We start from the raw sequence: 6792 nt of genomic DNA, 5'->3' as shown, positions 1-6792 counted from the left end.
ATAAAAAGAAAACAACTGAAATATCACATTTACATAACTATTCAGACCCTTTACACGGTACATTGTTGAAGCACAGTGATTACAGCCTCAAGTCTTCTTGGGTATGATGCTACAAGCTTGGCATACCTGTATTTGGGAGTTTCTCCCATTCTTCTCTGCAGATCCTCTCAAGCTCTGTCAGGTCTCTCCAGAGATGTTCAATCGGGTTCAAGTCTGGACTCTGGCTGGGCCACTCAAAGACATTCAGAGACTTGTCACGAAACCACTCCTGTGGTGTCTTGGCTGTGTACTTAGGGTTGTTGTCCTGTTGGAAGGTGAACCTTCACCCCAGTCTGAGGTCCTGAGCACTCTGGAGCAGGTTTTCATCAAGGATCTCTCTGTACTTTGCTCCGTTCATCTTTCCCTCGATCCTGACCCCTAGATGCTGCCACCACCATACTTCACCATAGGGATGATGTCAGGTTTCCTCCAGAAGTGACACTTGGCATTCAGGCCAAAGAGTTCAATCTTGGTTTTACTGCATTTTACCGAGGAGTGGCTTCCATCTGGCCGCTCTACCATAAAGGCCTGATTGGTGGAGTGCTACAGAGATGGTTGTCCTTCTGGAAGGTTCTCCCATCTCCACAGAGGAACTCTGGAGCTCTGTCAGAGTCAGAGTGATCATCATGTTTTTGGTCACCTCCCTGACCAAGGCCCTTCTCTCCCGATTGCTCAGTTTGGTTGAGCGGCTAGCTCTAGGAAGAGTCTTGGTGGTTCCAAACGTCTTCCATTTAAGAATGATGGAGGCCACTGTGTTCTTGGGGACCTTCAATATGTTGTTTTGGTGTTTTGGTACCCTTCCCCAGATCTGTGCCTCAGCACAATCCTGTCTCGGAGCTCTATGGACAATTCCTTTGACCTCATGGCTTGGTTTTTGCTCTGACATGCACTGTCAACTGTGGGACCTTATATAGACAGGTGTGTGTCTTTCATAGCAAAGGGTCTGAATACTTATGTAAATAAGGTATTTCTGTTTGAATTTGTATTTTTATTTAAGCAATTTTACAATAACGCTGTAACGTAACAAAATATGGAAAAAGTCAAGGGGTCTGAATACTTTCCAAATGCACTGTATCTGCATGCTGTATGTGGTTTCCTTCTGAACCAGTGAACGCAGGGATGCATCTAAAAATACCAGCCCCTGGAGGAATGGAGTGAGGATGTTAAAGGATTTACCAACAGGCTCATCCAAAGACAACAGCCTGGGCAGCCTCCGTAGACTCACAGTGGAGTGAATGAATCACAGCGAGGAGGCAGGGATTTCCCCATTTTTAGGGCTGGATGGTGACCATGGTATCCCATATGCCGCATCAGATCACATCAGTTCTCTGCTCTTCCTCCCTCCCTCCCTCTCTCTCTCTATTTCTGTGTGTGCACGCACACGTGTGCATGTCAATAGGTTAACAAGAGCACCTGGCTCAGTGATGACTTGACCAATAACCTCAAATAGCATACTACAGCTGACACAGACACACCCTGCATATGGAGCCTACACTCCAATAAAGTCAAATTCTTCACACATCTCAGAGAAAGACAGAGGTAGGTGGAGGAAAACAGAAGCCATGTTTACACCTGGTTCTAACATGTATCATTTTTCCTGATCTTGTTTACATTCTGATTGTGCCCACATTTTCAGGCAGGTGTAGACGACTAAAAGACATCTTCCTGACCACCTCCAGAGGTATTCAGGGACCCATTGTACATGGATATCAATCAAGTTTTAACAGATCTGGATGGTCAAATCATTTAAATCATTATTATACCGGCCTCTCAAATCATTGACAGGTTGCACCATTGGCGTATGGCATCAATAATTGTCTTAAAATAAATACATTCATATTATTTTGAAAGAAAGTCAAATAATTTGTATACAGGAAGGCACCAGGAAATCTAGTCACAATGCGAGCACAGTGGACGGAAATGAGACACATTTTACCTCCATGTGTAAACGAACCTTGATCCGATAGTGATTGGGACCACATGTTAGCTCAAGGTGTAAACAAGGTTAGAGAGAGAGAGGGAGTTTAGAGGAGGGAGAGTAGACTACCTCAGCAGTGAGTGGTAGCCTATTGTGGAGGAGAGGAGACTCCTTCTGGACCCATCATACCACCATGCTCAGCTAGAATCGATTAAAGACTTTACCAGCGGGGCGGTGAAGTTGCTTGCAAAAGCAGTATTGATTGTTGATAAGACCAGCATGTATTTTGGTAAGGAGATACTTATTTTTACTTCAAGTACAGTAGGAAATTACCAGAATGCATTTAGGTAGCCTTAAATAAATAAAACATTGCCTACTCAAACGTGTTAGGTTAATTACAATTTAAGGCTCAGTAAATGCACAGTTAGATGCTTCATGTAAATGTCTGCTGTAAGGATGCGCTCTGAGGACGTGGGTCACAGAAATAGCCTGTTGCCCATCCTGGCAAGTTGAGTCCACCTTTTTGTTTTGTTGTCCACAACGATGAAATCGGGAGGGGTCTGTGGATCTGTCTACGTCCTTTAGTACGTCCATACATACATGCTTTTGCAGACTGTACGATTTTAGCCGTTTTATGCCCCGATTGTATCCCCCAGACAAGATTGATTTCCACGTCGTGGGAGAATTCTTAGGTCGTAAACGATTATCGGACGTCTTGGACCGTTCAGTGTGATAGGGTCTAGGTCTGCCGATTAAGTACCACCACGTGAGATTGTAGGCTCGGACAAAGTTCTGGTAGTGTCAGAATGTTTTGCCTTTATCGTGTAATGCGGCAGCTGTTACACAACGATCCGAGTGACTGACCAATAGGAAAACGGCTGGCACTGAGCAGTATGCACACAATAATACGGAATAGTCAAATTAATATAATTGTCCATTTTTTAAACGTTTATGATGTGCAAAAATAACGATTCCCAAAAAATCTTGTTTACGTGTAATTTGAAATCAGGCTACTTGATGGGATTTTGATAAATGCACAAAATCGCCAATCAAAATAAACGTTATACCACAGCGACCATGTTATTTTGGGGAAGACTATTTGATTATGAGTTGGACACAAAGTTTCTATGTGAACTATTTCACACATAGTTTTGAGGAGTTCGAATCAGAGTTCACTTTGGTCATCCAACAACAGCGCAATATCTCAATCTGCTACGTGAGTAGGCTATATTCAGTAGCCAATATATAGTCCCCTTCTCCCACTAATCCGAATCAGTACTCACATATTTCTGTGATCTCAAATTATGATGCTGCGTGCATTTAATCAAATGCTGTCAAAACAACCAATGAGCGCAGTCAAACAACCAATAATAATGCGTGACTCTGGTTATTTTCCTGTGTTCGGTACGGACTGCGTTCTGTTCTCACCGTGAGTGAACGGCACCACAGTACGAATTGAATCGGACTGAGACCACCCTTTTTGAGCGTAGAAAGGTGCGTTGTTAAGTGCGGATTTAATGTGGATAAATCGTTAACACCAGATTTTTGGAAAAACCACACCAAACCATTCCGATGTAAAATCCCCCTAAAATTCATAGAATAAATTATATTTTCAGAACTCACTTCACTCGCGCATAAGCATAGAGCAGGGGTTCCCAAACTTCAAGGGGTCTGAATACTTTCCAAAGCCACTGTATTTGAAAACCACACCACAAAACAACGACATGCACACAGTGCATTCGGGAAAGTATGCAGACCCCTTGACTTCTCCACCTTTTGTTACGTTCCGTTACAGCCTTATTCTAAAATGAATTAAAAACATGTTTTTCCTCATCAAACTACACACAATACCCCATAATGACAATGGGTCTGAATATTTTCAGAATGCACTGTAAGTACAGAAATATGGTACTGCTCTTGTTTACTCAACTCAGGGCTTCTGCCTCCAACTCTATTTGATGATAAAGTGTGACTTTGCTCCCTGCTGTCATGCCTGGTGCTACATCATATACCATCTCAGTCTGCTTCCCAAATCGTACCCTGTTTCATACATAGTGCACTGGTTTTGACKAGAGTCCTATGGGAGGGATCGATGGGATTTAGAAGGGGAAAAAAGTAGGATGCATTGTTCTCCCTGCATGTCTCTCAGCCAAAGTCAATGATATTACTATCTATACATTTTACATTAGAAGACTGCAGAATCAGAGAAAGAGACAGAGAAAGAGACAGTAAGGGACAGAGCGAGAGACATAAAGAGAGACAGACAGACATAAAGAGAGACAAACAGAGCGAGACAGAGAGAGAGACAGAGAGAGGGAGTCGGCGAGAGGGAGTCGGAGAGAGGGAGTCAGAGAGAGGGAGTCAGAGAGAGAGACAAAGAGGGAAAAAGAGAGAGAAAGAGAGACAGACAGAGCAAGACAGAGAAATAGACAGAGAGAGAGAGGGAGACTCCCATATCTACTGGGTGAAACATCAAAGTGTGCCATCACAGCAGCAAGATTTGTGACCTGTTGCCAKAAGAAAAAGGCAACCAGTGAAGAACAAACATCATTGTAAATACAACCCATATTTATGTTTATTTATTTTCCCTTTTGTACTTTAACCATTTGCATATCGTTACAACACTATACATACATAATATTACATTTGTAATGTCATTATTCTTTTGGAACTTCTATGAGTGTAATGTTTACTGTTCATTTTTATTGTTTATTTCACTTTTGTATATTATCTACTTCACTTGCTTTGGCAATGGTAACATATGTTTCCCATGCCAATAAAGCCCCTTGAATTGAATTTAATTGAGAGGGTGACAGAGAGGGAGACAGACAGACAGACAGACAGACAGACAGACAGACAGACAGACAGACAGACAGACAGACAGACAGACAGACAGACAGACAGACAGACAGACAGCATGAGACATCAAGAGAAGGAGAGAGGAGGGAGGGAGCAAGGTAGGGACAGACAGAGACATGGAGAGAGGAGGGAGGGAGCGAGGTAGGAACAGCACAGAGACATGGAGAGAGGAGGGAGGGAGCGAGGTAGGAACAGACAGAGACATGGAGAGAGGAGCGAGGGAGCGAGGTAGGGACAGACAGACATGGAGAGAGGAGGGAGGGAGCGAGGTAGGGACAGACAAGACATGGAGAGAGGAGGGAGGGAGCGAGGTAGGAAGAGAAAACACAATCAGCTTGTGCTCTAACACTCATCTTTCTCTTATTTAGCTCTTGTGTTGCTAGGCCTCTTTAGTCTTCACTCTCTTTCTCTTTCTCCCTCTCGCTCACACACACACACACACACACACACACACACACACACACACACACACACACACACACACACACACACACACACACACACACACACACACACACACACACACACACATTCACACACACACACACACACACACACACACACACACACACACACACACACACACACACACACACACACACACACACACACTTAAGGTAATCAGGCCAAATGTTTGTGCAGCAGGGTGTACATGGGTGGGGCTGTGATTGTTATGATTATCAAACTGTAATCAGGCTCAGTGGAAATCCCAAAACAAAACAAACTCTCCATAATCAGGAACTCACCCACACAAACAGAGCTAATCACAGAGGATACACTAATGACCTTATTGAACCAAGCTCTGTGTGTGTGTCTGTGGGTTAGTATGTGTGTATGTGTGTGCGTGAGTGAGTGTGATTAGCCCCTCGCCCTCACCCTCTTTTTAAACTGTATTAATCTGTTTAGAATTGACGTGATGACTGTCTCCTAGGTAACGTCTGTCAGACCACTACCCTGCCTTCATTGGACCTTGGGCCTCCTGTGGGAGGAGTCCACCAATCCATGGAGCTGAAGCCCCTCCTCCCGCTCAGCCTGTTCCATGGTTTCACTGAAGTGAGTAGTGTCAATCACTACCATCACCATAGTTAGTTAGTAGTATACAATGCTTTGACATTTCTCCACACAACCTGAGGTGAGCTTTACTCTGTTGTTTCTGCACCAAGCTTTTCTTAGAACTCTGTCCAAGGTGGAATCTTTTTGTGTCTGTAAAATGTATTATTTGAGAAATGTCAGTGTAAACGCTTTTATGCGCAAATATTGATATAATAACCATTGTTTCTAAGTTAACTTGGAGTCACGCGATGACATGTTGTCTGGTCCTCCCACTATGACTCGTCAGGAAAGCATGCAGTTTATTAGTCTACAGATGAAATAAGTGATGAACTTCACAGGGAGGTGAAAGTGTAAGGTGATGAACTTGATGCTCCTTTCAATACATATCGAGGGTCTTATTCTGGTGACATTGGTGATCGATGCTTGGCTGCCATTTGACAAATAAAAATGATCTTGCCCTTTTGTCCATAATAATAATCTCATCATGTAGGCTACACGTGCACTCTAGCCAAGCGCACAGATAGAGCTGTTGTGGTGCCCACAATACCAGAGTGGGCACACTCACTGTATAACACAACATTTTTTGTGAGACAACCATCAGTATAGTTGAAAATGAGATGGAAACCCATTTAACTACTATTTTTTTATTCGGTACATGGGAATTTTAATGCAAAAAGTACTTTTATGTGCATTACGTCATCACGCAACAAGTCAACAAGTCAAGTCAATTTGATGGAAAATGTGCATATTGTTTTAATGCAGATTTTTTTTATATTCGTATGAAAATCTGTCTCCAACTGGATGGAAACCTACCTCATGACAAGTTTCAGAGATAGACGGCCAAACAGTGTAGGTAGGATTCTCTGTATCGCCTGGTTGAAAATCAAGATTTTTCTTCTCAAATCAAATAAAATGTGTTTCGT

The 6792-nt window shown here is 43.0% G+C and overlaps 1 pseudogene; it reads left to right on the top strand.

Moving 5' to 3' along the window:
* Positions 1-2113: 2113 nt before the first annotated feature.
* The window catches only part of LOC111954767 (zinc finger protein 385D-like), a 39445-nt pseudogene continuing 34766 nt past the window's right edge, over positions 2114-6792 (top strand).

Source organism: Salvelinus sp. IW2-2015, linkage group LG30, assembly GCF_002910315.2.
Source record: "Salvelinus sp. IW2-2015 linkage group LG30, ASM291031v2, whole genome shotgun sequence".
In the NCBI taxonomy this organism is placed as follows: Eukaryota; Metazoa; Chordata; class Actinopteri; order Salmoniformes; family Salmonidae; genus Salvelinus; species Salvelinus sp. IW2-2015.
This window is presented reverse-complemented; position numbering and strand designations above follow the sequence as displayed.